This window comes from Chiloscyllium punctatum, chromosome 2 (genome assembly GCF_047496795.1).
Source record: "Chiloscyllium punctatum isolate Juve2018m chromosome 2, sChiPun1.3, whole genome shotgun sequence".
Taxonomy (NCBI): Eukaryota; Metazoa; Chordata; class Chondrichthyes; order Orectolobiformes; family Hemiscylliidae; genus Chiloscyllium; species Chiloscyllium punctatum.
The window spans coordinates 43,224,865-43,251,376 of NC_092740.1; the positions used below are offsets into that span (position 1 = coordinate 43,224,865).

The window sequence follows — 26,512 nt, forward strand, 5'->3', positions numbered from 1 at the left end:
TTAATGGAATTGGAAGAAACATCTCCACTGACTAGAGTTCTCACACAGTGGAAGATGATTGTTGTTATTGGAGGTCAATCATGTCAGCCTCAGGACATCACTATAGGAATTCTTCAGGGAAGCAGTTTAAACCTAAACACTTTCATCTGCTCCATCACTAAGTGAATGAAGAGGATGTTCACTTATGTTTGCAAAGTATTCAAAACCATTCACAAAACCACAGATGGTAAAGCAGTCCATACTCATATGCAATGAGGCATGCATAACATTCATGCTTTGGCTGTCAAGTAATAAGTTGCAATCTACACCACAATCGGCAAACAATTATCACCTCTAACCAGATAGCACCAGAGTCTGTTCCCTTCAAACTCAATATATTTTTTGTCACTGAATTTCCCACATCATCCTGTAAATTATCATTCATCAAAACTTTAAAAGAACCTTATAAAATGCTGTGGCTCAAGGCAGGTAAGAGGCTGGATATTTTGTGAGAAGTAACTCACCACCTACTTCACCAAAGTCCCTCCATGATGTACAAGATGAATGAGGAATGTGGTAGAATACTCATTTATTGAATAAATGTAGCTCCAATGACATTCAAGAAATTCATCCCCAGTCAAGCCAAAGCATTGGCTTGATTGGTACCTACCCATCAATTTAAGCATTCAAACTCATCATTACCAATGCAATGTGGCTGCATGCGTAACATCCACTACATGTATTGCAGTCATCCAGTAAAGTTTCTTTGGCAAAACCGTCCAAAACCTGCAAGCTTAGAAGTAGGGTACACTACCACCTGCAATTTTTCCTCCTAACCACACACTATCCTTACATGAAAATAAAGCATCAATCCCCAATCATCAATGGGACAAAATACTGGAATTTCTTACAATCAATATTATCATTATACACATACCATATGCACAACACTGTTCAAGTACAGTTCACCACCAACTTCTTTGGCTAATTCTGAATAGGTAGTAAATGTCACCAAAGGTCATAAACAAATAAAAATAAAAAAGATGAACTGCTGCACGAAAGCAAGATCATTGGAAAGCAAAGATTTTGGACAAAACATTTCAAAGGAATATGATTTTGAAACAATTAATGTATACTGTTGCCAAGACATTAGCCTGGCAGCACAAAATATGAATCATAAATGTAAAAGACATGGAGATTGTATTTTCAAAGATAATGGAATCTTTATGACCATGCACTGATCTTAAAAAGGAGAGAAAAGCAGAGGAGTAAGAGCAGCCAAAATCAAAAATGATGCAACGGAGAGAATAGCTGGAAGCAGGAAGGGAAATGTGGTAAGAACAGGAACAGGAATTGAAGATGGGGGTGATCACATGGTCTCTTTCTTTTGCATATTTAAGTTTTGTGCCAGTATGGCTTTTGTTTTGTTTAAAATTCTACACTACTGTATAATGCCATGCAGCTCAGTGAACAGTACTTGTAGATTTCTGTAACCATCTATTTCAAAGGATGGCCTTCCATAACAAGTCTTACTTTGAAACAAGCAATATTTTAACAGTTCAGGAAGGGAAATTATCGCACAATCTCTCTATTCTTTAATGATGAGTTGCTGTGGTATGTAAAACCTTACTGTTTATTAAGTAGGACAGAAAAACCTGGCAAGCAGCCAATACTAAGATTGCACAGGAACACAATGTCAGCTTCACATTTTTTTTCTCTAGAATATCTTCCCAATGGCCCCTGTCCAATTTGAATTTAGGTCAATTTTGCTCCTCCCTTGCAATTTAAAAGTAAAAAGTAAAGTTGTCTTTAATCCTACTCTACCATAGGGTTGATTTCTTATTAGGGAGAGATGACTGGAGGATGTTTACTCTAAAGATGAGTATGTCTCAAGCAAGGGGACAGGTTGACAAGGAGAGTCTTTCATGGTAATCTCAGCCAATGTGAGAATTGAACCCACACTGTTGGCACCAACAGTGCCTATCACAAACCAGTTGTCCAGCCAACTAAGCTAACCAATGTCTCTCCCAGCAATTGCTTCAACAGTAAAATCCAAATGTTATTAACAGGGATCAAATCTGTGACCTCCTTTTACTGGTTGCATCCAAATCACGCTGTTTGACTCATTTGCCCACTCAGTTATCAGAGAAGTGGGGTGGGGATGGGAAGCTGGCAGTGGCCAGTTGTACATATCATGGATGAAAAACCATTGTTCTTAAACTAATTATACAAATCAACCATTATAATTTAAAATCTCACAATAGGGTAGGTACTGTGGAAAGTATATCTCTAAATACGGTATACGACGACGATTATGTGAAGAGAACTTTTATCTCATGTAAAACAAGTGTTTTTTGAGTTTTATATCGTCATATGCCATTAATATAAACATCACATTGCCTTGAGACCATGTGAAATTTATATCTACTTTCATTTAATTTACACCCATCCTATTATAGATACATCCTTATCTTGGACATTACAATATAAAATTTAGTCTTGAATAAGAAAACAATTTTCAATGCAGCCCTGTGCAAATATCCAGATTCAGAAGTCAAACACAACAAAGCAGAAAATGAGTGACAAGTGCAAAATCACAGTTACCTGGCATTGATAGCGAGATCACTACAAAATAGATATAATTTGGACATCTTAATTAGATGTCCTGATTTAAAACATAAAAACTCAAATTATTCACTCTATCCATGCATCTTGTAATGTTATATACTTAGTAAATGCTATACTTAAATGGCCATGTGAGATATGATTCGTGATTGTGCAAGGGGCAGCATAGTGCTGACTCAGAGCACCACAGACCCAGGTTCAATTCCTGCCTCGGGCTACTGTCTGTGTGGAGTTTGCACATTCTCCCCATGTCTTTGTGGGTTTCCTCCAGGTGCTCCGGTTTCCTCCCACAGTCCAAAGATGTGCAGGTTAGGTGAATTGACTATGCTAAATTGCCCATAGTGTTAAGTGAAGGGGTCAATGTAGGGGAATGGGTCTGGGTGGGTTGCTCTTCGGAGGGTCGGTGTGGACTTGTTAGGCTGAAGGGCCAGTTTCCACACTGTAAGTAATCTAAAAAAAATCACACCTGAATATGAAATATGTTAGGCACATCAATATTTCAGGGCAAGATTACACATTCCTATCAAAATTATCAATTAACAATACAGTTATCCACTATCACATGCTTACTTTCTTGACTGGTAAATGTCTGTCCTTTGTCAGAGCAGAGGAAGGACAGCAAGAGAACGCTCGATACTTATTGTAAGAAAAAGAGGAAAGATTTAATTTTTAGAAATTTAAAGCTAATTCCTCCAAACCACATTTGCAAGCAACATGTCAACCACTGAACAAGAAATAGCAAGAGTCACAGGCCAAATATGTCAACACATCTTTCCCCCCAACGCTTAATATAGGAGAGGCTAGCTCAATAAGTAGGAATTCACATCACTATGTCATCTAATAATTGTAATCAGATTTCCTTCAGAGAATGAGTTTGAACCATCTCAGAAATATACTCAATCATTGCAATGGAAAAGAACTGCAACGAGTTCATTACATTTTCAAACAATGTTAGTTAATTGCAGTGACTTGTTACAGGTACGATCATCTCCTTATCCTGATCAGGTATCATAAGCAGAATTCTGTGATTAAATCGCCTGCAAAATTAGATTCAAATTAAGAATTTTTGAGCTGTTGACCACAGCTCCCTTATTTATGAGAACACACAGAGTGAAATGTATGAGTAAAACCAAAGAACAATTATATTCTGAATTTATAATTAAGAAAGCATGGGATTCAGGTTGGATGTTTTCCCAATGAGTGTGTGAAGCTATTTAATGATAAAATTCCTCATTCTGTGACTCGTGCAATGTAGTGCAAAGCTAGGTATAGTAACCCTCTATCCTCCACCCACTGTGCAGATGCCATCCATCCAGTTCTGATCGGTGTGGGTGTCAGAATCCCTAAATGTTTATATATATCCATAGGATGGTGTAATAGTGAGAGTCTTGCTCTGGTAATATGCCTTACACATTTCTTATCCGTTGTGGTCTTGCACAAATAGAATCACATGGCCATTTAAGTGCAGCATTTACTAAGTATGTAAAGTTATGAGAGGCATGATTAATTGGAGTATTTTACCCAGGGTAGAAATGCCAAACACTAGCAAGCATAGTTTTAAAGTGAGAAGGGAATGTTTAAAGGACATGTGTGGGGGAACTTTCTTTTGTATGCAGAGGGTAATAGATGCCTGGAACATGCTACTGGGGAGGTGTGTAGAAGCAAATACAATAGCAACATGTATGAGGCATTTAGACAGACACATGAACAGGCAGGGAATAGGGTGATACAGATCAAATGCAGGCAGATAAGATCATTTTGAATGGCATCGTGGTCGGCACAGACATAGTGGGCCACGGGCTATAGTTAGGAGAAAGTGAGGACTGCAGATGCTGGAGATCAGGGTCAAAAAGTGTGGTGCTGAAAAAACACAGTCAGTCAGGCAGCAGCCAAGGAGCAGGAGAGTCGATGTTTCGAGCATAAGCTCTTCGTCAGGAATAGCTCATGAGTTATAGTGTTCTACGTTCAAACTTTAAGACAATATACCACATTTAAATGAAATTAATTTTTTTTATCTGGGATCTGATTTGAGAATGGGCTCTGTGCTAATTTGACCTTGTTTTTCTGATTTAAATCTTGCTGTGCAATATCTTGATATTTTTGTACTGCTAAGAAGGTTTTCTAATATTAGGTTATTCGTTAAATTATTGTGACATGCCCTTTCTCCTAGTTCTTTAGCTGTCAGTAACATTTTACTAAACTGTCCAAACAGGCTCAGTAAAGGGAGATTAGAATACATCAATCTAGATTTTTTCTGGAGGGGATACCTCACAGCATCTATCAGTATCTATTCCTTCTCTTTATGCTCGAAAATATTTTCTCCCTGAGTTGCTGGATGGGCAAAAGGGCATCTAGGAGCCTACTGAATGATGGACTATTATATCTAACTCCTTTATTCGAATGACTGAGAAATAGGGAGAAATAAATAGTGAAATTGTTAAATGCAGCACAAAAAGAGAAATACAGAAAAAATAAACAGATAGGGAAAAATAGACAAAGTAAAAATAAAGAATTTTAAATCTCTCAATTAGCTGCAGGATGAGACAGCTCTCTTTCTGAGCCAGGGAGGTAGAGGAGAATTTCAGGGACATAATTTAACCACCAAAAATGTTCTTACACCATTGAGTTCCAACCCTAACTTTCTGCAATAAGTTTAACTTACAAATAATATGCAGATGTATCAAATTCACGAAACCTGGGGAGGTTGGGTGTGAACCAGTATTTTCACGAGCCTAATGGCAGAGCAACAAAACATGTCCGGGAACTCCGTATATTTCTAATTCACAGGACATCCTCTCATTACGTGACTAAATAACTTGCACATTAATAACAGCATGTGCATTAACTCACTCCCTTAATTCTGTCAGCAATACTTGGTCCATTTAATATTCCAAAGATCTGAAAAGTTTAAAATGTAATTCATTGTCGATAAATTATGGTTAGGGTTTAGAGCAATGCAAACAAACACATAGAAGGCTGGAGAAATTAAGCAGGCCTGCCAACAGAGAAATAGGTAATTATTCATTTTAAAGAAGAGTGATATCGGACTTGTAACATTAACTCATTTTTCTTTGGCTCCACAGATGCTGTCAGACCTGCTGAGTTCTTTCAGCATTCTCTGGGTCTGTTTCAGATTTCCAGCACCTGCAGTATTTTTTGCTTTTACATAAACACAAAGGTTTCTTCAGCCAGGGTGGACTCATGGGCAGTGTTGCATTTATAAATATAACAACATTGCATAACACATTGCGGAATCCGGTCAAAACGCAAGATGACATACGTGTCAGTAAAGTCACAGGACGTATAAGAACATTTTTGAATATCCTGGAATAGTCCTGACTCACTTCCTCTTTCAGAAGTTTGTGACAAAGACTCCCTCCCACCTCATCACAGTGTGCTTTGATATGTTGGAAACTAACTGGTGAGGCATTTATAAACAATAAGGTAAAAACAATGACTGCAGATGCTGAAAACCAAATACTGGATTAGTGGTGCTGGAAGAGCACAGCAGTTCAGGCAGCATCCAACCAGCAGCGAAATCGTTCCTGATGAAGGGCTTTTGTGCGAAACGTCGATTTCGCTGCTGGTTGGATGCTGCCTGAACTGCTGTGCTCTTCCAGCACCACTAATCCAGTATTAATAAACAATAGTCTGCCTCATAACTCGTGAATCGGTTACAAGGCAGATCTGCCTCAAGGACATCAGCTCTGATTGTGGTTTCCAGACTGATGACAGCCGGGCATTGTCCTACTGTCACTCTTTATCATTCATGCGGGTGACTGGGAGAAGCTGCACACAGGCTGGCCACAAACCAAACAGCATCCTCGGAAATAAGGGCTGCTTCTTAGTAAGAGACATTACCCGGGCTGTCACTTGTGAGAATTAACCGTTCACTTTGTTATCGCTCCCTCCACCAGCTGCACCGTCTGCATCCCGCTTGTTCCGGTACGACGTCACTTCCTGGTAACCCGTGTGTCACTTCCCAGCAACGTAACATTACCAAAGAACACACCCGGATGTGGTGAGGAGTTTGGTCTTGTGGTTGCACAACATGGTGACATTTCAGTCTGGCAAAGACAAATGCTGTGCTCTTCCAGCACCACTAATCCAGAATCTGGTTTCCAGCATCTGCAATCATTGTTTTTACCTCAAAGACAAATGCATCGATTCTGCTTATACCACCTGAAACTTGTATGTCCTCTTTATTGTTTTTAACTTCTTCCCTCGTCTCCATTTTACATTCTTACCCCTGACTGTGGAAATTTGTCACGCTCTCTGTTTTTCTACATCCCTCCTTGTCTGCCACTGAACTGTGGCAGCACCATTTCAGGAAGAATAGTATCATCATAATGTGGTATGTCAAATAGGAATTTATAATAATGGGAATGTAAAAGTTAGACTAAACATTGAAGAAGAATCCAATTCAATCCCATCGTCTGATCCCACATCACCTCAATACTATATTTGGTCTTGAGTTGCTCTGTAGACCAGGAGGAGGCTGGAAGAACACAACAAGCCAGGCAGCATCGGGAGATGGAGAGGTCGACATTCCGGTGTAACCCTTCCATGATCATATTATTGATGGAGTGGTCATCAAAGACCCTTGTTGCTAAACAGCCTCCTTAACCCCTGCACTCTGTAATCATTCTGTTTACTCCAACTCTGTATTCTCCAGCATATTCAGTTCCAACTTGTTGAACCTTACCCAGATGGAAATATAAGTTGAAACTAGTAGAAAAACACAATTTAATTTTATTTGGTCATGGGACGTGGTGATACTTGGTAGGCCAACATTTATTGCCAGCCATGATTGCCCTGGAGAAGCTGAGAGCAAGCTGTCTTCTAACACTGCTGCAGGCCTCTTGGTGTAGGACACTAACACTACTGTTAGGAAGGCAGTTCCAGGATTTTGATCCAGCGATCCAGGAATGGTGTGTAGCTTGGAAGAGGATTTATATCCTTCCAGATGATAGAGGGTGCCACTTTGGAAGGTGCAGTTAGAGGAGCTTTGACAAATTACCACGTGCATTTGAGAGATAGCTCACAGTGCTGGTACTGGGCAACAGTGGTGACGGGAGTGAATGTTGAAGGTGGTAGATGCTATTCAAGCAGGCTTCTTTGTCCTTGAGTTTTGTTAGAGCTGCATTCTTCCAAGCAAGTAGAGAATCTTCCTTCACACTGAGCCTTTTAGTTGGTGGGTAGGCTTTGGAGAGACAAGGTGAGTTACAACAGAATTCTTATCCTTGGATTCTGCTTTGTAGTGACAGTACTTGTATGTCCTGTCCAGGCAGGATACATCCAATCCAGAGCATCAAAATGCATAGGATTATCAACCATTTAGTAAAGGTTCTGGTCAATAATAACTCTCAGGATGTTGATAGTATTTGTATGACAAAAATGTTACTTGTCAGCCCAAATCCAAAGCTGGACTATACAAGAAAGGTCACCTAGTGAATGTGAAGGCATGTTTATGATTTGCTGCATACTTAATTCCAATGGTACAATTTAATCTGGCAAAATAGTGTTTTAATGAGCTATGATGTGCCAATGTATTAAAAATACATTGCTGCTTGTCATCAGGAAGCAGGATCCATTTTTGAGCCAGCTTCGTAACCAATTTTCATCCCATCTTTTGAAAGCCGACAGTTTGTTTCCTATTCAGTTAAGTCCCCAGCCAGTTCATTTCCCACTTCCAAAAACTTCACAAGATTCCACCCTATGTCTCATCACATTTTTGTCCCATGTTCACATAAGTATCTTTCCCTTATTCTACCCTGGCACTCATCCCCTCCACCTTCCAAGACTGAAAAGATTATTATGTTGTACATTGAACAATCATCTTTTATCCAGTTTTCCTTCTTTGTATGATGAAAACCAGAATCATTTTGACAGACGCAAGAGGCAGAAGCTGCAAATCCTGTCCCAAAAGTGAGGGTGATGATAAAACCAAGTACAGGCACATTGCAAGAGAAGTAAGAGAAAGAAAGAACTAATAAACAAATGTCAAGATTAGGTGACATGCAGCTGGCTGAGAACGAAGATCAGAGTTTATAGGTGGCTGATGTCATCAGGCTGTAAAGTCCACACTTAGACCCAGATTTAATCAAGTTTGTCAAGGAGGATCATGCACATGGACGGATACCATCTGAACTTGAACTCCTTTGGGTAAAATTTCTGATTGATGCCAAGGCCTCAATACCTCCCTCAAGAGCCAATGTCTCACAAGCTGATCAGCACACCAGAAATTTTCTCCAAGTCATTCCATACTGAATGGAAAGGCATTTTTTTGCTGCTTTTGCACTGTATCACCCTTGTGTTCCATCCAGACTCAACCTTCTGTTATGCAGTGGACTTCTGAGTCAGAAGTGAATGTCTGCCTCCATGTTCACTGGGGATCTAGCAGTAGCTATATAGAGAGAACCAACTAACAAAAGAAAGAAGTTGCAACAATTAAATTATTCTGAATGTTGTTTTTTGTTCAAATAGTTTTTCCTCACAAGCTCAAAACAAAATTATGGCATGATAGAAACGCTAAATAGTAGCTCAGTAGCATAAACTTATATGTTGACACAAGGCAGAAACCTCCCTGAAGATATCCTCAAATCAAGGAAGCGTCAATAATGAGCTGAAAATGTGTTGCTGGAAAAGCACAGCAGGTCAGGCAGCAGGTCGTCGATTCTCCTGTTCCTTGGATGCTGCCTGACCTGCTGCGCTTTTCCAGCAACACATTTTCAGCTCTGATCTCCAGCATCTGCAGTCCTCACTTTCTCCTCGAAGAGTCAATAATACCAACACGTGAAATCTCTCTATGAAAGTTTATTTATACTCAGCCGAATAAATAAGTCTTTTTACAATGGAATTTATTGTGTAAATGTGTTATCATTATTTCATAATATATTTTATAATGTTTGGTTTAAATGAATGCATTTTTCAAGTCTGAAAATCCAGTTGTTCATAATTGTTTCACTGAGCACTTTATGGTTCAGTGATCCATGCCATGTTTTCTTGATTGTCAGGAAGTGTTCTTGTAGTCAACATGTAATGGAAGAAATAAAACAGTAGCTGTGAGGCAGGAAATTCTCCCAAAAATATGGAGAGGCTGGGTAGTTGGTGTTGCATGTCAATTAAATATTAAGTCTTTTACCTCTAATATACATTAAAGAACATTAAAGAACCTAACCAATTCATATATTTTTATCAAGCTAATTAGTCATAAAGTTGTCCAGCATGGAAACAGACCCTTCAGTCCAACTTGTCCATGCCAACCAGACATCCTAAATTAATCTAATGCTATTTATCAGCATTTAGCCCATATCCCTCTAAACCCTAATCCTATTCACATACCCATTCAGATGCCTTTTAAATACTGTAATTGTACTGGCTTCCACCACTTCCTCTGGCAGCTCATTCCATACATGCACCAACCTCTGTGTGAAGATTTGTCCTTTATGTCCCTTTTATTTCTTCCCCCCCTCACCTTAAATCTATGCCCTCTACTTTTAGATTCCCCTCCCACGGAGAAAAGACCTTGGCTATTCACCCTATCCATGCCCTTCACCATTTTGTAAACCTCCAGAGAAAACAGCCCCAGCCTATTCAGCCTCTCCCTATAGCTCAAATCCTTCAATCCCATCAGCATCTTTGTAAATATTTTGTGAACCCTTTCAAGTTTAACAACTTCTTTCCTATAGCAAGCAGACCAGAATTCAATGCAATATTCCAAACGTGGCCGAATCAATGTCCTGTAAGCTGCAACATGACACCCCAACTCCAAAAGCACAACAGGTTAGACAGGATCCAAGAAGCAGGAGAATTGACGTTTCGGGCAAAACCCTTCATCAGGAATGAGGCTTGTGAGCCAAGGGGGTGGAGAGATAAATGGGGGGGGTTGGGGCTGGAGGGAAGGTAGCTCAGAGTGCGATAGGTGGATGAAAGTGGGGCTAATGGTGATAGGTCGGCAAGAAGGGTGGAGCAGATTGGTGGAAAGGAAGATGGACAGGTCATGAGGGTGGTGTCGAGTTGGAAGGTTGAATCTGGGATAAGATGGGGGAGAGGAAATGAGGAAACTGGTGAAATCCACATTGATCTTGTTTGGTTGGAGAGTGCCAAGGCAGAAGATGAGGTGTTCTTCCTCCAGGTGGCAGATTGTTAGGGTTTGGCAATGGAGGAGGCCCAGGACCTGCATGTCCTTGGTGGAGTGGGAGGGGGAAGTTGAAATGTTCATCCATGGGACAGTGGGGTTGGTTGGTGCAGGTGTCCCGCAGATGTTCTCTAAAGCATTCTGCAAGTAGGCATCCTGTCTCCCCACTGTATAGGAGACCACTTCAGAAGCAACGGTTACAGTAAATGATGTGTGGAAGTGCAGGTAAAACTATGATGGATGTGGAAGACTTCACTGGAGCCTTGGACAGAGGTGAGAGGGGAGGTGTAGGCATAGGTTTTGCAATCCCTGCGGTGGCAGGGGAAGTTGCTGGAAGAGGAGGGTGGGTTGGTGGGGAGCGTGAACCTAAAAAGAGAGTCGCGGGGGGGATGGTCTATCTGGAATGCAGATAGGGGTGGGGAGGGAAATATATCTCTGGTGGTAGGGTCTGTTTGTAGGTGGCGGAAATGTCGGAGGATGATGCAATGTATATAGAGGTTGGTGGGGCGGAAAATGAGGGTCAGAGGTGGTGTTTGAGGAAGTGGATGAGATGCATTGGAAGGTATCATTCACCACATGGGAGGGGAAATTGTGGTCTTTGAAGAAGGAGACCATCTGGTGTGTTCTGTGGTGGAACTGGTCCTCCTGAGAGCAGATGCGGCGGAGGTGGAGGAATTGGGAATAAGAGATAGCATTTTTACAGGAGGTAGGGTGGGAGGAGGTGCAGTCCAGGTAGCTGTGGGTTTGTACAAGATGTCCATGATGAGTCAGTCACCTTTGATGGCAATGGAGAGGTCCAGGAAGGGAGGGAGGTGTCCAAGATGGTCCAGATGAACTTAAGGTCGGGGTGGAATGTGTTGGTAAGTTGATGAACTGTTCAACCTCCTTGTGGGAGCACGAGGTGATGCGTTGATTAGATTAGATTACTTACAGTGTGGAAACAGGCCCTTCGGCCCAACAAGTCCACACCGCCCCGCCGAAGCGCAACCCACCCATACCCCTACATCTACCCCTTACCTACTCTACGGGCAATTTAGGATGGCCAATTCACCTGACCTGCACATCTTTGGACTGTGGGAGGAAACCAGAGCACCCGGAGGAAACCCACGCAGACACGGGGAGAACGTGCAAACTCCACTCAGTCAATCGCCTGAGGCGGGAATTGAACCCGGGTCTCTGGTGCTGTGAGGCAGCAGTGCTAACCACTGTGCCACCCTGCCGCCCAGTTCTGATACAGTCATCAATGTAGCAGAGGAAAAGGTGGCGAATGGTGCTGGTGTAACTGCGGAAGATGGACTGTTCCACATAGCCGACTGTTCCACATAGCCTACAGGCATAGCTGGGGCACTTGTGGGTGACCATGGCCCAACCCCTGTGCTCAATGCACTGACCAATAAAGACAAGTGTACCAAATGCTTTCTTCACTACTTTGTCTACCTCTGACTCCACCTTCAAGGAACTATGAACCTGCACCCCAAGGTTTTTTTGTTCAGCAATTCTCCCCAGGATCCTACCACTGAGTGCATAAACCTAAACACCTCATCTACTGGGTCCATTGCTTTTGATATGGTTTCCTCTACATTGCGGAGACAGGAGGCCAACCTGCGGAACATTTCAGAGAACATGTCTGAGACACACATACCAAACAACCCCACTGCCCTGTGGGCAGACCACTTCAACTCCCCCTCCCACTCTGCCAAGTAGATGCAAGTCCTGGGCCTCCTCTACTGTCAAATCTAAGCCACCTGACGACTGGAGGAAAAATGCCTCATCTTCCACCTTGGGGCCCTTCAACCACACAGCATCAACGTCAACCACCAGTTTCCTTAACTCCCCTCCCACCACCTCATCCCAGATCGAACCCTCCAACTTGACTCTGCCCTCTTGAACTGTCTACCTGTCCATCTTCCTTTCCACCTATCCGCTCCACCCTCCCCTCCCACCTATCACTATCAACACCCCCATCTGCATCTGCCTAACGTCTTCCCAGCTACTTTCTACCCCGACCCCACCTCACCTCACGGTGGCACAGTGGTTAGCACTGCTGCCTCACAGTGCCAGAGACCCGGGTTCAATTCCCACCTCAGGCGAGTGACTGTATGGAGTTTGCACGTTCTCCCCGTGTCTGCGTGGGTTTCCTCCAGGTGCTCCGGTTTCCTCCACAGTCCAAAGATGTGCAGGTTAGGTGAATTGACTATGTTAAATTGCCCATCGTGTTAAGTGAAGGGGTAAATGTATGGGTGGGTTGCGCTTCAGTGGGTCGGTGTGGACTTGTTGGGCTGAAGGGCCTGTTTCCACACTGTAAGTAATCTAATCTAATCCTGATGAAGACTTTATGCTTGAAGCATCTATTCCCCTGCTCCTTGGATGCTGCCCGACCTGCTGTGCTTTTCTAGCGCCACACATTTCGACTCTGCATAAATCTTGTCCTGATATGCCTTACCAAAATGCACTCCTCACATTTACCTGAGTTAAAGTCCATGAAACAACCCTCCACCCTTTGCCTCCTACCTTCCAGTGAATTTTCTATCCAAATGGCTAGCTCTCTCTGGATTCCATTTGATCTAACCTTGCTAACCAGATTACCATGTGGAACCTTGTGGAACGCCTTGTTGAAGTCCCCATAGACAACATCCACTGCTCTGCTTTCATCGACCTTCTTTGTCACTTCTTCAAAATCAATCAAGTTAGTGAGATATGATTTATTGTGAAATAAACAATGAATTAGAAAAGAAAGAGTATGTTAAGTATTGCATCACTAACCCAGGAAACATCAGAAACAACATATAAGAGCCAGAGGGTTCTTGTGGCACAGTGATAATGTGCCTACCACTGCCAGAAGACCTGGATTCAAGTTCCAGCTGCTTCAGAGGTGTGCCAAAACATCCCTGAACCAGTTAATTAACAATACCTATAATTAATAGTAAACAAGTTAACCAGTCCCATTCTAGCAATTGGGATACAAACTATTTATCACTAATCTATGACTTCTGTTTCTAAAGCAATTCTCAACAAATGTTAATTGCCTCCAGTTCCATATGCTGTCACTTTCATTAACTTAGTAGTTCACTATCAATTTCTGGTCACATTAGCAACTTTCACAACTTACATAACTCATCATGTTTCCACTTTAAGGTCATTGAGTTTAGCATTGTTGAACACCTTATGATTTTTAACTCATCAAACAGATTAATGAATACACAATCTTATCTTTAGCTGTTGTCCTTTCAGATCATCATTAACTCTTTTTTATGTATGTCTCTGCCAGAATATCTCCTAACATTTAGCAGAGTAAAAAATTTCAACTTCTTGAGCTCTAAGAAGAGTCATCTAGACTCAAATCATTAGCTTGCTCTCTTTCCATAGATGCTGCCTGCCCCACTGTGATTTCCAGTACTTTTTTGTTTTCAGAACTTCAACTATTTGTATGGTTTGCTCAAAATGTTCTGATCTCTTTCAGTATTTATTGCAAAAGGATTTTACTGTAGTGTATACACAAGTGTTTAAAATTGACATTCATTTCTCGCTTTGCCTCCAGAACCCACTGTTGTGCTAAAAGGCTGTGACCTTCTGAAGTGTGTTTTAAACAAATAACTCTCCAGTTCCATATGTAGGTAGTATTTTTAATAAAATAACAGCTGTTTTGGGACACTAAAAGCAACATTATTGAACTGAACAGCATGCTGAGAAAATTGGCCAACTGAATGGTGTGCTGGGAAGGGAACCAAGATGGTAAGCCAGGAAGCTTGCAGAATTCACTGACAAATTGGATCAGGCCAGACAGATATGTAAGCCATTTACCTTGATTGACTATATTGAATCAGTGTGGATGAGACAATGCTGTCTGGTTTTGGATGGAACAATAGCTCAAAGAATTTTTTTTTAGACAGCCCGGCTCCTAGAGGCTGCTCAATCAGTAAGGAATTTACAGTATCCAGTGCTGCCTTTTGTAACACCTTTTACTGCAACAGAAACCTATTTACGTGGAGTCACTGCATTATGTTAATTACATTGCTGAATCAAACAGGAATCTGCATGCCAGTTACTATGTTGACATAATAAACAATAGTGAGCTACTGTATTTGGGGATGACGTGGAGGAATGTATTTACAGGGGCCGCTTGAATCAGACACAATGTCAGCACAAGAAACAGTAACCTTGGGAGCAAAATGAACAGCCTCAATCTTAGTTCGGCCAGCTGCAAATGGGACAGTATACAGCTCTTTACCATCTTGCACTTCCAAAGCAGATTTTAAACCAGGAATGACAACAAAGTAATTTAAGAAGTGTAAGGTTACTGGGAAAGTTAAAGGAAATGATGGGTTTCACAGCATTGTATAAATATATCTTGTGTTTCAACGCTAATAAACCACATCTCATTATTAGTGTAAAACAATTCCCAGGAAGTAAACAAGTAAATCAGACACACACAAAACTTATAGTTACACATAATATTAATTTAATTTATTGCCAACTAGCTTATTTTACATAATCATACTGGACACGATTACAATTTGTAAATGGTGATGTGATACAAAACAAAGTTTTATAAGTGGGGGACTAAAATGTATATCACTTCTTAGGCGATTGCTAAGGATCAGAGACAACATATTTCCACTCTAGTATGTTCTGAGTTGGCTAATAATTCTAATGCACAATCGAGACTTTATGAGGCAGGTGATTTTTCAAGGGTTGATAGATGGGATGTTTAAAGGCTTATAAGTTCTCTCTAATCTGTTCTCTGGAAGAAGAGGGCATAACACTGAAGAAGCAGGTTTACATGTTCTAGAATTTTACTTTGTTTATCTTTGGCAAGGAAAGTTTGCAGATCCCTTCTTCAAGAAGGAATTTTCTTGTATGTGGTCCCATTCCTCAGGTATATGTTTCACAGATTTTTTATTTTGATTTGCAGTCACTGTTCCAGGAACACTTTACTGCCATTGTCACATCCTTTCATCTACTTCAGGTGATGAACATGCAGCAAGCCAAATCAAAATAAATACAGAAAGTGCTGGAGAAACTCAGTAGGTCTGGCAGCATCTGTGGAGAGAGAAAGAGAGTTAATGTTTCGAGTCAAATTTCACTCTTGTTCAGAACTGAGGGGGGTTGAATAAATTGATAGTTTATGCAGTTGAGAAGGATACAGGAGTAACATGTGAGACAGATAGGAAAGGAAGTGCCCACAGCAAAAGACAAAAGAGCAAATCAAATCCACTGGAGGTGGAGTCACAGCTTCATGTGATGCACTTTCACTGATGGCTGGAGGGACCAATCATTAAGGAGCAAGTTCTGACACAAATGCCACATATCAGTGATTATCAGTTGTCACTGTGTACTGTAATTTTTGCTGCAGCCACCTGTTGATAACCTGCGTAGGCACTAATAATCATGATGGCACATCAGTGTTGATAGCATTTCCTTAATGTCTCAACATTTAGGATACACTTGCATGCATTTTGACATACTGAAAATCATTGGTTATGCATTGCCATTTGTACTCCAAATGTGACTGAGCTGGCAAAGTCATCAACATACTTGAGAGAACTGCCATATCTATGATTTTGTTCTTCCATAAATTGCCCAGAATGTGTGACAAAGGGCAAAGATTGTTCAGTTTCCCATAGCTGTAATCAGGACTTTCTAAAGATCCAAAGGAGATCAGGAACACAAGTGAGGTCGTGAGCTGAAAATGTAGAGATGTTAGCTCTGAATTAGCAAAGGACACTGTGGAGCTCTGACCAACGTATACCAGCTGTGCTCCCTCTTTAACAGATCCTCAATCTCACAATCCTCACTGGGGTATAATGACAGTTTTCAAGCCTCAAAATGCATTCACAGTGAGAAAAAGTTTGGAAACACTGCAAGTCATCCATATTTCACAGCCACACAACTGTGAGATATCAAAAATCAGTGCCTTCATTACTAACACTCCAGGAACATTCAGAATTGGCCCGAGTCTCCAGGAATTGAAGATCAATCTCATGAAATCTTTTTGCTGTGTGTAACCCCAGCGAAAAAAAAACATAAGAAAGTTAAAAAATTATTTTTGTCATTTTTTTTGAACATTTATCATAATCATCAATAAAATGTTGAATATTGGGGAAGGAAAAGTTGTTTTGATGACAGTCAAACATCATAAAATAGGTTAATGAGTCTTTTTGCTTTCTAATTGGAGTAGGAAGGCGATACATCAGAACGATGGATCTGTCAGCCTACTAATAGATATAGTATGGATCAAGTCATGGGATGAAATATCCATGAATAGATTTAATAAAAGTTGCAACTCTAATCTTCCTCCAAACAGTCAGCATGATTTATTCTGTGCACATTTCACGACTTAGCCAAAATTGCTTTTCCTCTTTACGTTTTGAGTTCTGCACCAATGTTAATGAAATAAATTAATCTTCTGGATGTAAGTTTGCTTGCTGAGCTGGAAGGTCAGCAAGCAAACTTACATCCTGAACCTTCACCTGAGCTACAAATCTTTTCCAGTGGTGCCAGATGAGAGATAAAAGTTAGCCACAACGAAGACCTGTTTTTAGTAGTTTCAGAAGATTCTTTTGAGTCTAGTAAAACAAATAGATAACAATTTGATTTAATGTTTTATTTTAAAAATAGCGTCTCCAATGATGTCACGCATTGTTAGAGTTACAGAGTCATACAGCATGGAAACAGACCTTTCAGTCCAACTAATCCATGCCGACCATGTTCCTAAACTAAACTAGTCCCGCTTGCCTGTGTTTTGGCCCATACCCCTCCAAACCTTTCCCACAATTAGTGGGAAAATTGGGCTAACACTGGACAAGTGAGGCACCATAGTGAAGTGGTAGATAGTTAATAAGGCAGGTTTGGGACAACTACACAAGAAAACTCATTAGGCCTCGAGGAGAGAAACTCTCCATGAAACTCAAGAAAAATAACAATTAGCCAATTTCTGGTAAGATTTAATCCTCAATATTTCATTGTAAAAGGTTTAAATGTAACTTCCTGGGAGAAAAATTTACATTTTGCTGTTTCGAGGGACATGTTTGTTTTGGCTTCCTGAATCATAATGACTTAAATATTACCTTCCCCTAGTACTCCACCCCAATTCACCACCATAGTATCTCCAATTACACTTGAAAAAAAATATGCAAGTCTGCAGAAGAGATCTGAACTGACTGTGCTTTCTTTCACAATGTTTATATTGTGATGTCAGAGGCACACAGTTTGCAACAACCAGAGCAGGCTGCTTTGATGTGATCAAATCAGATAAGATATGAAAGACTAACAGTCAGACTTTCCTGTCCTTCCTGCTCAGGACAATGTATGTCAAAAACTGAGTCTGTTCCTGGAGAAGCTGATCAGTGGGTTTTCAGCTTGTAAGTGGAAGTAGCGCTGCTTAATTAAGATTGATATTTTAACTCTTCTTTTGTCCCAGACTGAATAAAAATCAAGAAAAGCAGGGTCTCAGTGTTTATTCGTTAATTTCCTTTTTGCCAGCTCAGTATATGAACAGGACAAACACAGGATTCTGTGGATATTCATTTTCACATAAAAGCATTTTTAAAAATGTGTTTCAAGAGACTACATTTACTTTAACTTAGAGTGTTCTTGTTTGGAAAGCTTAAAAATACCATTGATAAACTGAATATTTTACATTTGTATGTGCATAAGCCATACAATTTCCTGGGTACACTTGATACTTTGTGAAGATGGTCATGTGTTGGGTTTTCTGACTGGAGATCTGTGGCCAGTGGTATTCTGGAGGGATCAGTGTGGAAGTCCCCTGTTGCTTTTAATACATGGATAAATATATTATATTATATGTATATAATATAAAAATGATTTGGTGGAGAAACATAGGTGGCCTGATCAGTAAGTTGGTAGGTGGCACAAACCATGGAACTCCCTCCTGCTACTGTCATGGCCAGCTTCCTGAACTCACACTGTGTCCAATTCTGCTGTTGCTGCCACCAGCTTCCTGTACTCACACTGTGTCCAATTCTGCTGTTGCTGCCACCAGCTTCCTGTACTCACTCCTTAATCTCCACCTCATTGCTGGCAACCCGATGCCACCGAGATCCCTCCAAAGTTGCAAAATGCTTCAAAGAAATAAAATAAAAAGTGAAAAAGCAAAAGTGAAAGAAAAGAAAAGCAGACTGAAGCGGACGAGCCCCGGCTCAGCAGCCCAGACACTGCGTTGTTACTTGCGGTTTTAGTGATGGAGGCCCACTTACCCTATGGTGTTAAAACTTTAAAATTCAGACATTTCCCTTTCTTCTTGGCTCTGATTCTTATATTACTGCTTTTGTTTTTATTTTAATTATGTCTTTTGTATCTAAAATGATTATTTTGGTTTTGAATCTAAGATAGTTGTTTTTGTTAATTCGGGTTTTTTTGTACCTCGGATGGTGCCGGAGAATGGTGACTTTGTGCACTTTTCACTGTACTCTTGTATTTGAGTACAATGACAATGAAATCTGATTTTATTTCTAAGATTGAAAGAGCTTCAGAGAGTGAGGAGGATTGCTAAAGAATACAGCAGGATATAGGCAGGAGATTTGGGTGGACAAATGGCAGATGGAGTCTAATCCAGACAAATTCAGGGTGATGGATTTTTGAAGATCTAATGCAGGAGGGAGGTATACAGTAAATGGCAGAACACTTAGGGCATCAACATATAGAGGTGTACAGATCCACAGTTCTCTGAAAGTGGGAACACATGTGGATAAGGTGGTCAAGAATGCATATGGCATGCCTGCCTTCATTGGTTGAGCATAGAGTTTAAAAAATTGGCAGGTCATGTTGCAGTTGTGCAGAATTTTAGTAAGGCCACATTTGGAATATTGTGTGCAGTCGTAGTTGCCACACTACCAGAAGGATGTGGCAGCTTTAGACAAGGTTTACCAGGACGTTGCCTCTTTTGGAGGGTATTAACTATGAGGAGATTGGACAAACTTGGTTTGTTTTCATCTGAACATCAAAGAATGAGGGGTGACCTGATAGACGTTTCCAAAATTATGAGAGGTAAATGAATAAATGGATAGTCTGAGTCTTTATCCCAGGATAGAAATGTCAATTATATATTGTGATGTCAGAGGCACACAGTTTGCAACAACCAGAGCAGGCTGCTTTGATGTGATCAAATCAGATAAGATATGAAAGACTAACAGTCAGACTTTCCTGTCCTTCCTGCTCAGGACAATGTATGTCAAAAACTGAGTCTGTTCCTGGAGAAGCTGATCAGTGGGTTTTCAGCTTGTAAGTGGAAGTAGCGCTGCTTAATTAAGATTGATATTTTAACTCTTCTTTTGTCCCAGACTGAATAAAAATCAAGAAAAGCAGGGTCTCAGTGTTTATTCGTTAATTTCCTTTTTGCCAGCTCAGTATATGAACAGGACAAACACAGGATTCTGTGGATATTCATTTTCACATAAAAGCATTTTTAAAAATGTGTTTCAAGAGACTACATTTACTTTAACTTAGAGTGTTCTTGTTTGGAAAGCTTAAAAATACCATTGATAAACTGAATATTTTACATTTGTATGTGCATAAGCCATACAATTTCCTGGGTACACTTGATACTTTGTGAAGATGGTCATGTGTTGGGTTTTCTGACTGGAGATCTGTGGCCAGTGGTATTCTGGAGGGATCAGTGTGGAAGTCCCCTGTTGCTTTTAATACATGGATAAATATATTATATTATATGTATATAATATAAAAATGATTTGGTGGAGAAACATAGGTGGCCTGATCAGTAAGTTGGTAGGTGGCACAAACCATGGAACTCCCTCCTGCTACTGTCATGGCCAGCTTCCTGAACTCACACTGTGTCCAATTCTGCTGTTGCTGCCACCAGCTTCCTGTACTCACACTGTGTCCAATTCTGCTGTTGCTGCCACCAGCTTCCTGTACTCACTCCTTAATCTCCACCTCATTGCTGGCAACCCGATGCCACCGAGATCCCTCCAAAGTTGCAAAATGCTTCAAAGAAATAAAATAAAAAGTGAAAAAGCAAAAGTGAAAGAAAAGAAAAGCAGACTGAAGCGGACGAGCCCCGGCTCAGCAGCCCAGACACTGCGTTGTTACTTGCGGTTTTAGTGATGGAGGCCCACTTACCCTATGGTGTTAAAACTTTAAAATTCAGACATTTCCCTTTCTTCTTGGCTCTGATTCTTATATTACTGCTTTTGTTTTTATTTTAATTATGTCTTTTGTATCTAAAATGATTATTTTGGTTTTGAATCTAAGATAGTTGTTTTTGTTAATTCGGGTTTTTTTGTACCTCGGATGGTGCCGGAGAATGGTGACTTTGTGCACTTTTCACTGTACTCTTGTATTTGAGTACAATGACAATGAAATCTGATTTTATTTCTAAGATTGAAAGAGCTTCAGAGAGTGAGGAGGATTGCTAAAGAATACAGCAGGATATAGGCAGGAGATTTGGGTGGACAAATGGCAGATGGAGTCTAATCCAGACAAATTCAGGGTGATGGATTTTTGAAGATCTAATGCAGGAGGGAGGTATACAGTAAATGGCAGAACACTTAGGGCATCAACATATAGAGGTGTACAGATCCACAGTTCTCTGAAAGTGGGAACACATGTGGATAAGGTGGTCAAGAATGCATATGGCATGCCTGCCTTCATTGGTTGAGCATAGAGTTTAAAAAATTGGCAGGTCATGTTGCAGTTGTGCAGAATTTTAGTAAGGCCACATTTGGAATATTGTGTGCAGTCGTAGTTGCCACACTACCAGAAGGATGTGGCAGCTTTAGACAAGGTTTACCAGGACGTTGCCTCTTTTGGAGGGTATTAACTATGAGGAGATTGGACAAACTTGGTTTGTTTTCATCTGAACATCAAAGAATGAGGGGTGACCTGATAGACGTTTCCAAAATTATGAGAGGTAAATGAATAAATGGATAGTCTGAGTCTTTATCCCAGGATAGAAATGTCAATTATTAGGGGCTATAGGTTCAAGGTAAAAGGGGATATGAGTGGCGAGTTTTTTACACAGATGTTGGTAAGTGCCTGAAATGTGTTGTCAGAGGAAGTGGTAGAAACAGATGCAGTAGCAATGCTTACGTGGCATCTTGACGGATATATAAATAGGCAGGGAATAGAGGAATACAGACCACATAAAGGCAAAAGGCTTTTAGTTTAGAAAAGCATCATGTGTCAGTGTAGTTTTGGTGGGCCAAAGGGCCTGTTCCTGTTCTGAACTGTTCTTTGTTCTAGTAAGCTCAGAATGATTCACTAGCCTCTGTTTTCTCTGTGGCTCCTTACTTCAACAAGCTGAGCTTTCCATTTCATCTTGCCTCGCTCAGTATTCCGCCAAACAATCAGCCCCCAAAGATCATGAATATCAGTGTCCATCAACTTCAAATCTCAATTGCAAGTGTCATTGTAGCACAGATATCTGTGATGAGCATGTCTTGACCTAGTGGCCTCACAGTACATAAGATCACGAGGAGAATCATCTGTCATCCATTAACTGAATGTAGCCAAGCAAGTGCTGAAGTGTCCACTGTGCTTTGTTGAGGAGAGGCATACAGGCTTGGTTACTTTTGTGAAGGGTTCAAAAAACTAGTAATAACAGTCTTTCCAGCCTGTGTCAGGGAGCAGGGCCTTTTTCGATCTATAGGGCCATTAGCTTGTTTTTGGTTCAAACTAATCAAGGATTGATGATAGTTCAGAAAACCCAAGGATTGAGAATTTTAGGCAATTTTGGAGAAGACCTGACAAAAGTCAGAAGTAAATATAGTTTCTCTCCTAATAAATGATTATTGGACAGTTGAGGGAAAGCACAGTTACCTCAATAGAAAAGCTTAGCTTGTGTAGTTTCCAGACCATGAGTGCTTGATTAGAAATCCACAAGTTATTGAAAAGCTGAGAAAGCCTCAGGTCGCAGAATTGCGAAAATTTGTGTGAAAAAAAAAATTCACAGTTCACAGGAAAGAAGTGGGAACTTCTTAAAATGTGAAGGTTCACTAAAGAGGATCATTTCTCTGGATTTGAATCGCTGAAGATGATGATATTGGGGAACAGAATGATAGTTTGTTCTGCTCAGTGTTTAAGTTTATTTCCAACTGTGATCAATGACAAGGTAACTTGGTTTGTGTGTTTTTTTGTTTTCGACTTTTGTGTAATAAACTTCTGTTCTATTCAAGAAACTCTGCAGCCCCATGTCACTGTGCTTCGGTGAATACCAAAATGTTTACTAAACTTTAAAAGTACAATTTTTCAGGCAGGGTTCCATTCTGCGATCTGACTTGTTCAGTAGTACTCCCAGCTGCATTGTCACATTTGTAAAATAGGATAGATAAGGCACTGAATAAAGACTGTAGCATTTTGCTGCTGAGGGAGAATTATGTTCGGACTTTTTCTCACAGTGAGATGAGTTGAGGTGAGAGTGACAGCCCTTGGCATTAAGGCTGCATTTGACTAAGTGTGGCATCAAGGAGTCCTAACAAAACTGGAATCAATGGGTATTAGGGGAAAACTCTCCTCTGGTTGGTTTCATATCTGACACATAGGATGATAGTTGTTGTTCTTGGAGGTTAGTCATTTCAGCTCCTGGATTTCTCTGCAAGAGTTCCTTAGGGTAGTTTCTAAGGCCCAAACAGTTTCAGCTGCTTCATCAATAACCTTCTTCCATCATAAAGTTGGAAGTGGGGATGTTCGCCGATGATTGCACAATATTAAGCACCATTGGCAATTCCTCAGATACCAAAGCAGTCCATGTTCAAATGCAACAAGTTCTGAACAATATCCAGTACCAACTAACATTTGCACCACACAAATACCAGGCAAGGACCATCTCGAGAAAGAGATAATCTTGACATTCAATGGTGTTACCATCACTGAATGTCCTACTATTAACATCCTGGGGTACCATTGACCAGAAACTGAACTGCACTCACCACATAAACACAGTGGCTACAGCAGCAGGTCGGAGGCTCGGAATACTAAGGTGATTAACTCACTTCCTGATTCCCCCTGTCCTGTTCACCAGTGTGATGGAATATTCCCCTCCTTCCTGGGTGGGTGCAGATGCAACAACACTCAGGAAGTTTGACACTATTTATCCGCTTGATTGGCACCATATCCAGAACCATCAATTCCTTCCACCATTGATGCTCATTGGCAGCAGCGGGTACTATCTACAAGATGCACTGCAGAAATTCACCAAAGATCCTCAGACAGCACCTTGCAAACTCATGACCACTTCCAGCTAGAAGAACAAAGGAAGCAGATACATGGAACACTACCATCTGCAAGTTCCCCTCCAAGCCACTCACCATCCTGATTTAATAATACATTAGAACCCCTGTATCTGCGAATTCAGTTTCCGCGGTTTCAGTTATCCGTGGTTTACCGTGGCCAAAACATGGAACATTTCAGAAGTAATTCCAGGAGGCTACTGGGGAGGTACCTTTTCCGTTTAAATGATAGAGTTTGCTATTATCTGCGGTCTCAGAGTCTGCAGTAGGTCTTGGAACGTATCACTCACAGATACAGGGGGACACCAGTCTATCGCCGTCCCTTCACTGTCACTGAGTCAAAATCCTAGAATTCTATTTTGGGTCAACCTACCACAGACTGCAGAAGTTCAAGAAGGCAGCTTACCATCATCAAGGGCAACTAGGGACAGGCAGTAAATGCTGGCCAGCCAGTGACTGCCACATCCCACAAGTGAATTATGAACGTATAGAACATTCAAAATTTTCTAAGGGAATTCTAGGCACAGTCAATACTGCACGGTCCATTTCTGTTTCTGCACTTCTCTTCAGCCTGATGCTAAGTCTGTTTCAGTACAACTTAGATCAGGAATTAAGAAAAACATAATCCTTTATCTATGCATATATGCCCCAGCGCGTTGAATATCATGAAAAATTCAGGCTAAAGGAAATTTGAATTTGTGAATCTTGTTTTGGAGTACTTTGCAGAAGTTTGTGATCCTGTGATGTTTTGCACCTGCAGTTAGACAATTTGTTAATGAGATTTAGTAACATTACTTTGTAACAGTAAAGTACTGAGTGTACTGAGTGTAACCATTTATTGTCTATTCAATACTAGGTACACTGAAGACAAGGGAAGATCCTTTGTTTCCAACAGGACATGTTTCTTAATCTCTAGTATATCCCTGTAATATGAAATCCCTCTGTATCCATTTGTAAATCTATTTTGATTATTGTCCAGAACTCAGTATATTATTTCAATCTCTTGTTTTCTCCCGGTCTAAATGGGGACATTCTCCCCTGACTGCTTTGGTCTTTGAAGCTAATAATTCCAGATCTGACTCATTGTCGTGAGTGTTTTATGATGCTTTTGCAAAGCACCTTGGGATAATTCATTGCATTGAAGATGCTATGTAAGTTGCCATGCTGTTGCCCAGTTAGGATACTTTTCAGTTATTCCACCAGCATCGTGGCAGAACCTGCTCCACAAAAACTGCAGCAGTAGAAGAAATCCTCTCACCACCACCTTTTCAAGGAAACTTAGGCATGTGGAATAAACCTTGGTCTTGCCAGAGACACCTAAATCCAAACCTGGATTGCACTTCACTTTCTGCAGCCCATGATCATCAATCAAAATTGCTCATCAAACCCACACACCCGAGAGATGGTGGTGACATGCTTCAGCAGTGCCTCACTAGAGATTTTCCTGAAAGCTGTACAGGAGAGAACTGAAGTTTCTTTTCTCATATGAATGGTGACAAAAGGCTGTCCTGACAACTGTTGTGTTCTATAAAGGTATGTGCTACTGTCAAATCAATGATTCATGCTCCTATGTGTGTGAGTTAGCATTATAAAGTCATCACTGTAGAGATTGCTTAGAGACTAGATTGATTCGGCATATCCATGAGCCTCATGTGCAATCGTTGTCATTTTATTGCAGCTAATATTGTGGCAATATTGGCACCACAGTGGCACTGCCTCCCACTCATCTGCCAAGTTTCACACTTAAAGCATAAAATGAGATGCAACAGTCAGCAGCATCTACTCACTGCCCTTTCATCACAACAAGGAGAATGTACACAGCTTTTTATCATTATCAAAAGAACAAGGGCAGAAACACAAAAGATGGCCTTTTAAGTTGAGCCCCTTTTATGTTCAGGTCCACTTGTCTGTCCTAGTCAGGTTTGATGATGTCAGGCAATTCAGCTGCCTCGCTTGGGAAAGCATGGTCATGCTCTATTCTTAACACTGAAAGTGTATTACAATAAGCCAGACTCCATGTAACAGAAACGTCCCATGAGCTCGTCAATATAGAATTTTCAACTCCAACACTGTCAATGTATGTGCAAGAGGATGGCTTTCTCTTTAAGAAGCCAAGTTAGTGAAACCATTTACATTCACCAGAGCTTGGGGAAAGAAGTCTCCCTGCAACACCCCTCCCCATAAAGAGATTTTTAAAAGAGTTAAAAGAAAAGTAATACCTGGAATATAAATACAATAAGGATTGTGGGAAGCTAGAGAGGTAATTGCTGGGCCCCTTGCTGAGATAGTTGTACCATCAATAGTCACAGATGAGGTGTCGGAATACTGGAGGTTGGCTATTGTGGTGCCAATATTTAAGAAAGGTGGTAAGGAAAAGCCAGGGAACTATAGACGGGTGAGTCTGAACTCAGTGGTAGGCAAGTTGTTGGAGGGAATCCTGAGGGACAGGATTTACATGTTGTTGGAAAAGTAAGGACTGATTAGGGATAGTCAGCATGGCTTTGTGCATGGGAAATCATGTCTAGCAAACTTGATTGAGTTTTTTGAAGATGTAACAAAG

The 26,512-nt window shown here is 40.8% G+C and overlaps 1 protein-coding gene and 1 long non-coding RNA gene across 3 annotated transcripts in view; both read right to left on the bottom strand.

The window, feature by feature from the left end:
- polk (polymerase (DNA directed) kappa) overlaps window positions 1–6,568 on the bottom strand; it is a 79,277-nt gene extending 72,709 nt beyond the window's left edge. For both annotated transcript variants that reach the window (XM_072547823.1, XM_072547821.1), the window contains exon 1: window positions 6,466–6,568. The gene's annotated coding sequence lies outside the window, so the exon portion shown is untranslated. The remainder of the gene's footprint in view (window positions 1–6,465) is intronic.
- Window positions 6,569–15,186: 8,618 nt separating this feature from the next.
- LOC140493055 (uncharacterized) overlaps window positions 15,187–26,512 on the bottom strand; it is a 34,281-nt gene continuing 22,955 nt past the window's right edge. Inside the window, exon 2 of the long non-coding RNA XR_011963635.1 lies at window positions 15,187–15,784. This is a non-coding gene — a long non-coding RNA (uncharacterized lncRNA). The remainder of the gene's footprint in view (window positions 15,785–26,512) is intronic.